This window comes from Argiope bruennichi, chromosome 6 (genome assembly GCF_947563725.1).
Source record: "Argiope bruennichi chromosome 6, qqArgBrue1.1, whole genome shotgun sequence".
Classification (NCBI taxonomy): domain Eukaryota; kingdom Metazoa; phylum Arthropoda; class Arachnida; order Araneae; family Araneidae; genus Argiope; species Argiope bruennichi.
In genome coordinates, this window is record NC_079156.1 from 24,862,104 (window position 1) to 24,872,565 (window position 10,462).

Sequence of the window (10,462 nt, forward strand, 5' to 3'; positions counted from 1 at the left end):
AATAGGCTAAAAACAATCATATCACTGAGGTTTGTGGACTTTTCACGTTTCCGAAATAGTTTTCTGATTGTTAACTAGTTCATCTAGCTGAGAAAAATTCATATCCTTGCTGACATTAGGGCAGAATTCAGCTAAACTTTCGCATTTAAGATGGCTCAATTAAACCAATCAGAAGTCCATTTTATTAATTTTCCGACAATTCTATGTCCATCATTAAAAGGATATAGCACATCTAAAAATGCAAAATTTGACGAAATGCTACTTAAATTTATGATTAGAAAATGTAAAGGCACTTTTAGCAGTATTAATTAATTAACGAAAAATACCATAGACAAGCCCTATATACTTAGAGAACAGGTTAGAAACAATCATATCGCTGCAGTTTGTGAACTTTTCACGTTTCCGAAATACAGTTTTCTGATTGTTAACTAGTTCATCTAGTTGAGAAAAATTCATATCCTTGCTGACAATAGTCCGGAATTCAGCTAAATTTTCGCAATTGCGATGTCTCAATTACATAAGCCAATCAGAATCTGTATTCTTGTAAACATATCGCATTTTGCGATATGTAAAAATACAGGCTTTTGATTGGCCAAATTTATCCATTTTAATTGCAAAAATTTAGCTGAGTTCAACCCTAGAAAGCCATGGATTTGCGAAATATAGATTTTTTTTTGTTTGATATGATAGATTAATGAAGAAGCCAACATAAAATTGACGGATTTTACACTGTACTGATATTTTGTTTTAAAAAAATCATTAAAGAAGGAAACGTAAAATAACTTTCTATTCGATTTGGGGCTCCCTATGATGAGGGGGCCCGGGTAATCGCCCCGTATGCCCTTGTCATAGTCAGGCTCTGGATGCTTTCTGTAACCATAAAATTATAAAAAAAAATAATACCCGTGAAGAAAACATAAAGAAGTAAAGTAGATAAAATTCAGCTACAGGCCTGGTCTTCCCTAAACTTTCTCTCACATGTTCTAATAAAAGTGTTATCCTAACCATACTTTCAGTGTCCTGTGTATTAGCGTGTTGTGTTTAGCTTTATAATGTGAAAGACTGAGTATGCATTTAAGAAATCTATTTTTTTTGACACATTGAAATCAATGTATCCACTATATATGACATAAAATTAAAATTTAATTAACATCACACTGGGAAAATTATTTATTTAAATTGTGTTTTCGAGTTATTGCATTTACAGCCGTGAGAAAAAATAGACAGATAGACAGTAAATTCTTAAACAGATTTGATATGCATTTAAATATTAAATGTATATGTCAAATTTTTATGCATCCAGTTCTTTTTAGTTTGTTATTATCGTGCTTGCTTGCATTCGCATATTCAAACTAACTTTCTGAGAATGGATTTCATTCTAATTATGATAGAAATCTGTGATTTTGATGAAAAAAACCAGATTTCGTATGATTAGATAAGGGTGTTTGAGTCATAATGTTCACAAAAGTGCAGTCATAATTCTAAACTGAGTTTTCCCGAATAGGAGAAGTGTAAAAAGTAAAGATTCACCAAAATATCAAATTCTAAGATTTTCATCCTTGCAATTCTTTTTCTTTATGTATCCATGGGCTAAAAAATAAAAAAAAATTCTTGTGAATCAATTTTTTTTGTCTTTTATTCATTTTATTAACCCCTTTACTCACTAATTTACTTTATTTTCTAATTAGAAGATACATTCTATTTTGGATATTTATTGTTTTTTCAATTCCTATAATAATATAAAAGGTATTTGTTATATTGAAGTGCTCCTAAGGGATTTTTGGATTTTATATTACATAAAGCTTTCACTTAATTGCAGATTTAATATTAAAAATTCAATAATTCGATGCGTGAGGCAGACTCGTCATTTTTACTCGACCGAAAGGGTCGAGTAAAAATTAAAAATCTTATCATAATAACCAACCAAGTCAATCATAAGCACAAATGAGCGAAAAATAGGGAAAAAAATATTTTTAATAGCTAGTTATTTTCATGTCTATTTGGTTATTTCGAAAAAAGGGAAAAAAATCACTAAAATCAACTGATTACTCACGGAATTTTTAGAAAACATTCATTTATCAAATTTCATCCGTTTTCTAAAACTTTCGAAATACCATGTACAAAACCGGAAAGAATGTATTGTGCTTTATTTAAATTCAAAACCGGAAGACTTTTCAATATTTCAGTGCACAAAATTTATCTTTCAGCCATTTTAAGTCAAAAGAATAAACTTAAACCTTAAAATTTATAATAAAAATAACCTCCAAAATTCGAAGAATATTTTCAATTTTCAGTACAATTACCTTTAACAAGATCTTCACCGAAACAAAAGTGTAAAAGAATTTCGAAAGGCAATAAAAAGGAAAGCATTCGAAAACTAGTTCGAGTACCGGTAACCATGGTGATATCGCATTTCGTAGCAAATTATCCAGGTATAAAAATTTTGTTCACCGCTACCCAACAATCTTTAAGTAGAACACGTTTTGTGTCGTAATGTTATGCAAATAAGATAGGATTCACTTTTCAATCCATCATTAACCTTGTAAAGACCGTTATTATTATGTCAGCTCTATGGTTTTCGAGACAGCTGTAATGCGTTTCATTGTAAATGAAATACTCTAAAAGGCTTGAAGAGTTTCCGATGATTTATGGATATTATTTGATGTGAAATGCATACATGATATTTTTTTAATGCTCTTTATCTTGTGAAAAGAGATTTATAATATTTTTTGTTGAGATATTATAAAGCGAATCAGATGGACTTTTTAAAGTTTATTTTTTGGGTCTCTGTCGTTCCCTTGCTTACCTACCTTTTTATTTTTCACAGTGAAATGAAAAAAAGTTGATTTTCCTGAACTTTTGCTCTCTCACTTACTAATAAAAGACATAGAAATTGTGGTCAATCCAATAAGGATATGAACACCATGAATCCTCACGTTTTGAGTGCTTGTACTGTCACCTAACTGAAATTTTTATCAGACAAAATCTTACCCAGCCCTGCCATAGCAATCGGAGTAAATCGAATGAATATCATCGTCTAGAAAGTTTTTTGGCAGTAATCATGGTTGAATCATAGCGATCATCATTGGCTACAAAAAAATCCTATTATATAAGTGTGGAAGAAACTTAAACCCTAGTCATTATTTTACCCATCAAGAAAGCTAGAACCAATCACCATACGGAATTTCTTTAGCTCCTTTTTGGAGTGTCTCACGTGGAAAGAAATTTCATTTTCAATGAGAATGTTATGTCATTTTCAATGTTATGAAACGAAATTAGTTTGTCGCAATCAAAGATGACATAAATCTGGTGAGCATTCTAAATGTTGGTGAATATTTTGCAAACACGGCTAGAATGTACATTATAATTATTTTTAATCAATTACCACTATTAAAGAAAGATAAAATCTAGCTACAAAATTCTTAGTTGGAGAATATGTATTAAAATGCTGCGATGTGCCAGTCCGAGACATATCATGCAAAAACCAGAAAAAACACTGGGAAACTGAAACTGTCAAGGGAAATCCAAGACTTGCTATCGTTTTTTAACTCCCATCAAACATTAAATAAAAGTTTAAATTTTTTCATTCCGAATCTTGACAATGTTCTGGCGTGCACTTGAATTAATTTATCTTAACTCTTTTGTCTATTTTTAAAAAAGCAGACATAGTTCAGTTAAGTTCCCGCGTTCTCTTAAAATAAACAAAATCAATATTTACAACGTTAGAATAGACTAGTTAAATTGTAAATGACCTTGCTGCTAGAAATAAGTCTTGCTTTATTTTTGCTGTTTGTTGCAATAGAGGGAAAGGGCTATTTGTCTAATTTCATGCCTCAGTTAAAAATTTTCAGAAATATTTTGAATAAATGTTACTTTGTTTAAGAAATTCAAAAGGAATTAATTTCTTATTCATATATTTGCACTTCATTAAATTGTATTATTTCTTTTAAATATTTCTTTCTTCTACAGAAATCATTTATATTATAATTAATTTGTTTTAATATCTTATTATTAAATAGACTCTTTTGGCGGCCAGATGGTTCGCCAGAAATATTGGCTAACTTAAAATTTCACTTGAAACTTTGGGAAGTATGTTAATTTTAATAGCTTTCTTCACAAAGAATTTTTTTAAAAACTTGACTATCATCAATTTAATACTACTTAAGAAACTTTATACAATTATGATCTCTTTAATATACACTTCTTAGATTTTGTATTTATTTAATATATTTTTTAAAATTTTAATTTTAGGTTTGAAAGCGATTTAAGTTTAACACGTTCAGTTATATGCTTATTGAAGCGTTCATAAAAAATATAAGACTGAAAAATAGTAATTCCAACTTGATGTTTTGGATTTATTAAACATATATTTGATGATTTGGGTATTATTCTGGTGCAAGAGTTTTTTGATCCTTTTGATCCGTAAGATTCAGAACATAATAATAATTTTATCCATAAAGGAAATTTAAAACTACTACACATAACAAACAAGTAATTTGCATAATTTTTTCATAATTTACATAATGTATCGGGACATTATTCAATACGAATTTCTATTATCCATTTTTAAAAAAATCGGTGTAATTAAATAAGAAAACCAAACAAGCTAAAAAAATAATCTAAAAATGCTTAAAAATAAAATAATTAAAACAATTACTTATTTCCGTAGTGAAGCGTTTGCTATAATTACTAAATTATTCAAATATTATTAAAAGCATGCTTTGGACAAAAAAAACCCTATTAAATTTTCAAAAATAAAACAAGTTTGATAGTTTGATTGAGAAAATCCAGAATGAAATATTAAAAATTACAATGCAAAGATTTCGATTCAATTCAAAGCAATGAAAATATTCTTAATATATATATATATATATATATATATATATATATATATATATATATATATATATATATAATATTAGTTAAGTTAAAAATTAATTAATACTGAATAAAGGAGTTCAAAAATGATTTTATATTAAATTCTGAATAGAAATTTAAAAAAACAACTTCAAAATGCACATTTTCATCCTTAAAATCATGTGCCAAATTCGTAAACTTGAAGTGAAACGGTCTAGTTTATAGAGGGCGCCCCATGCATAGTAACGGATACATTCTTCCTTATTATGAGATTTAATAGGGAACCTCAACTTTTACTTGATAACTCTTAAATTGTTTGTTATACAGAATCTGTTCGATTTGCTTGCTTTTCTATTATTATTTCTATATACTAGCAAAATGGACTTTTTCGCTTACTTAATAATATAAATAAAGTATAATAATAATATTATTATATAAAAGTTTTTATTCTTCCCCCCTCCTCCAGAGTGAACTATGGATCGTAGACACGAAAAGCAATAATAAATGTTCATATGTTTAATTTCAGATTGTCTCTGATGAGAAAATCTAGTACTCGTTTTGGAAATCTTTTTGCTCATCGATTAAAGCGTGCTTTCTCTTGCATTTCACATTTCTAAAACATAAAAAATTAAATTTCTTCTAGTTGTTTTTAATTTTTATATGCGAAGTATTCTAGGTTATTGTGATCTTAGAAGAAATTCGAAATTGTGATTAATCAATCTTTTAACGACGTTTCTGAGTTCCCTGTCCGAAAAACACATTTTTTAAATTATTCTTTTTTTTTCTATAAAAGCATTTTATATTCAGCGGATTAAATTTGGCATATAGTCATGGCAAATTTTAACCTTTTTAAAATTTGAGAGAACTCTATTTTCATGAAGTTACCGGTATTTTCTAGCAGAAAGAGCTAGATGAATAAAATTAGGTACGTAGTTTCTGCGTCCTTAGAGGAACAGATAGATGAATAAAATTAGGTACGTAGTTTCTGCGCCCTTAGAGGAACATATAGATGAATAAAATTAGTTGGTTTTTGCGTATAAACAAAAGGAAATAGATGAAATCAGTTACAATTTTTTGCGTCTAAAGCATAGATTCGGATCAATATTTGAACCAATCTGCCAAAAGGTTGACTATTTCTCGGCCTTTAACTTCGCAAGCCTGTGCATATAAATAAAAATGACATATTTAAATGAAATTTTGTACATTGTCTTGCTCTAAAATTGCACTGTGTCAAATATTTAACTCCATTTAATCAACGAAAAAGATGTCCAAAATACATATTCATATAATATAAAGCAAAAAGAGTGACTATGTGTAAATGTGAGTTCAAGACCTTGCCTAAGATTCGCAACTGTTTTTCGAAAGGAGCAAAGACGATAGCAACTTATCAAGGAAGATGTGAACAAGTTTCTAAGAGACACCACTTTTACTGGTTTATTTTCACTATAGAATACGAATTAAACTATGATCATGTGATATACATAAAATACTACTCCATATTAAATTGAATTTGTAACTCTTTAATAAATACTTGACTCATCAATATAGCATAAATCATAATTCTGGCGTCAAATGAATTGTCACAATTATAATTATTCTTCTGAAAGAAGAAAAATAATTGCCCCAAGATAAATTAACTTTAAATCTTGTTCAAGTACTCATTTAAAACTTAATTTTCTCTTTAACAAAATAAACTAATGTTGTTAATATCGTCTTCTACATACAAGTACCTGAATACTTCTTTAAATATAAATTGCTAATTTGTTCTACTGCAGTAAATTCTTTCAATAATTGACTAGCCAGTGTCTTTACTCTCTTAACTCCTTCTCATACGACGACAGACCAACCCCAAGAAAGACGACCGCACAGTATTCGGTTGAGCTAGTCAATGTCGTTGGACTAATAAAGCAGTCCCCAAACAGACATTGACATTCCCTTCTGTACTGGATAATAACTTTCTACAAACTTGGATGCGACCCAAGAAAAAAGCAATCCGAAATGTCTAAATGGATTTAAGCTAAAAGGTTTTACTATATTGGCAATGCTATGCCAAAAGGAAGGGCTGTGCATTACTTTGCGAAATTATTTTTCTCGCTTTTTTTCATTGCGGCAGTTCTGTAATAGATCTCCCCTAATTTTCTTCTTTTATTTCTTACTCTTCATATTTTTTTATGGATTTCAAAGCTTTGAATGGTTGAGAAATTCAATTTCTGGATTTCTTGGCTTTTTTCATTCTTAATTGACTTTTTGTGGAAAAGGATTTGATTCAAATCTTCGGCCAGATGTGTATTTAATTTGTTTTTAAAATTAAGTATTATAAACGGTTTTTGGCGTGGAAAGAGAAAAACAATGGATCGAATTGAAATGAGTTTGTTATAGTTCAATTCAATTATATATATATATATATTATTTTATAAATTTAATTGAATTGTCTATATTTTCTACATGAATTTTTTTTAAAAACAATCTAGAGGCGATTTTTTGAGAACAAACGTAGCAATGCTTTATAAATGATTATATAATTAGTAAAACATCATTTTCCATTACAATTTTAGGAGCTTTATCTTCATTATTTTTAGAAAAGGAAATGCTATCTCATTTTCAAATTTGGAATAAAATGTTCAAATTATAAATGTTCTTTTTTTATTTCAATACTAACAAGGGCAAGTGATTGATTGTTTGAAAAAATGGATATATGACTTAATAGAAACGTTTAACTATATTTTGGACATAATTGATAATGCTTAGGTAAGTAAATTCAACAATTAAATTCACAAATAGAATTTCAGCTCTGAGGCAGATTTGGCTTTGAACCGTATGATTCCGGTTTGAAATTTCATTCTACCGAATAACCACGGTGTAAACGGTTTTGATATATTTATTTGATTTTGTTAAATTCATTGCGGCCAAATGTCCTTCTGATGATGTGGACTGGAATGATAGAGAGCATATCTAAACATAAATCAAAGAATTCTTGATTCAAACTCAATCAGGCCTAAGAAGTTGGATTTTGTTCTATATCGAAATATGTTTGTATAAGGGCGAAGAAATAAAAGAAGGTCTTAGAAACATCTGCCAATTCTTGTTATTATGTACAGTATCTTGTTCTGAATAATTGATCGGTGACTTCTAAAACCTTACAGTGTGGTCTCTTCTAAAAATCTTTGCATTTTCTTTAATAAGTGGTGATCCCTTTTTCTCTTGTGTAAACCTTGAGCAATATCGTGAATATCACAAGTGCACACGTTTTTATTTTCAAAGCCCCAATCAAATATTTTATACCTTGTAGTGTAAAAACGAGTATGCATGTTCGGCATCTTTCCATCTACTAACTGATAAAAAAAAGTGATGCAAAATTGCAATTCTAAAAAAAATATCATATGCCAAATTTTATTTATCTAAGTGTTTACGCTTTTTGAGTAGTCTTGTTTACATACATGCGAATGTAAAGACCAATAGGTAATCGATTCGCAGATTTAGGATTTAGAAAATTTTTTTATATGTATCTACGCCTTAAATGCTAAATTCATTATAAAAACTATCGCACAAAATTTCATTCATCTAGCTCAAGTGATTTTGAATTAACGGAACAGCGACAGGCAGATTTTTATAAAATATGTTTTCCGAACTCCGAAAAGTCTGAAACTTGGAGATTCGTTGAAAACTCGATCAAAAAAAATATTTGACAATTATAATTTCAATCTGTATTCTTTGAGAAAGCAAAAGGTGTTGAAGTAAAAACTGTAAAGTATTCAAGGAATAACACACTGCTAGCTATGCGCTTGTTAAAATGTGGAGACAATATTTTATAAATAATGTTTCCAGTTGATACTTTAATGACATATTTAAACACGGAATAGTATAATGTTTAGAGTAAGTAGAGAAAAATTGACAAAAGTTATAATATTTTGAATTTATTTCGCTTGGAAAGCTGTTTCAAACAAAACACTACTCAAGTAGAATGCACAGAATGCATTAAAGTAGGTTGTTATTAGTTTTAATTATTGCAGGTTATTAAGCAACAATTTATGAAAATTGATGGACAATAACTTACTTACACAAATTTCTCAATTGAATTATAGATTAAATTTATTGACAGGTTTTCATCAAGATACCCATATTATGGTAGCTTTATAATGGACCCATATTATCAGCTTCATAATGGAGTTTGTAAAGTAAGCTGTTTGGTATTGTGACTGGATGACCTGAAATCAGATTTCCTCAATTTCAATGAATACATAAATTCGTGTAACTGCTTACTATTTATCTGACATAACAAATATCATTAAATTGTAATAAAAATATTAGTTTAGAAACCTAATTATGTGTAGTTTCATAATGCATTTATGTTTTTAAAAATATTTTTTCGTTTTAAAAATATTTTGTTTTATTTCATTCGCGGTAATTTTAATCAAATTACGTGATAATATTATTTATAATAATGAATAAAATATATCGAGAATGATTCAATAAAATGGTTCAGATTTATTTGGTTCTTAGAAACTCCTCACTGAAAACTGTTTTATTTTTCCATGCTACATTTCTCTGTTCAAACATACTTTAATATTTTTTTAAGTAGTTAAAAATTTTCACAAATAGGCAGTGATGAAAAAAAATTTAAATGCGTCCACTTTTGAATAGTTTTTATAAAATTAATTTTTTGACAGTTAATTACGTTAAAAATTAAAACTTTATGGAAGATGATACAAAATGGAGATGCGTAGTATGAGTATGATGTAAACTTTCTAAAATAGTGCCACATTCCTATCAATATTTGAAAATTAAAAAGAAAATTCTAAGGGGACCATTCAAAGCAAGTTACATAAAATGTTTAACTGAGAATTTCAGCCACTCTGAAAACTGTAGAAATAGTTAGTCGCCAAAAGCGTGTTGTATTAATTGCTTTTTAATTATGAAATAAAATTTTGAGCTGTTTCATAATTATGTTTAAAAACATTTTCCATTATTTTGAATTATTTTATGATTACTCTAAACACGGCTATTTTTTTAATTTTAATTTTGCGAAAATTAAAAAATCAATGAACAAAATATCCTCGACGAATTACGCACACACACCAAAAAAACAGGAAACGAAATATACCTGTGGCTTTATGCATTAGAAATCTTAATAAAATAGCAAAAATTCTTTCTGAAAATATATTTATTCCTGTATAAATCATTTTAATAAATTTCCTCAACAACAACAACAAAAAAAATAATAATGTACCCCCAAACTTAAAGTATCTAATATCTTTCTTTAAAGAAAATGATTTTTAAATCACCAATTTCCAAGACATTAAGTTTTTTAATAACATAAATTTAATGCTATTATTTTTATTTTGAATCATTTTTTTGTTAAGCCTCTGGGAAAAAGGAAAAAAAATATAAAATGCATCGAGTTAAACTTCGCGAGGAAATATTTTCGCCAAAGAATTCATTTAAATTAGAAACTAAATGATGCCACGCATTCAAATGTTAAACCGAAAAGAAAATATCGTGACTTTTCAATTAAGATGTTTAAATTAAAAAAAGAATATCAAAAATAAAACTTTACTTGGCGAGGTAGATAAGTAAAAAATTGCAGAATTAACAAATTTAAAAAAAT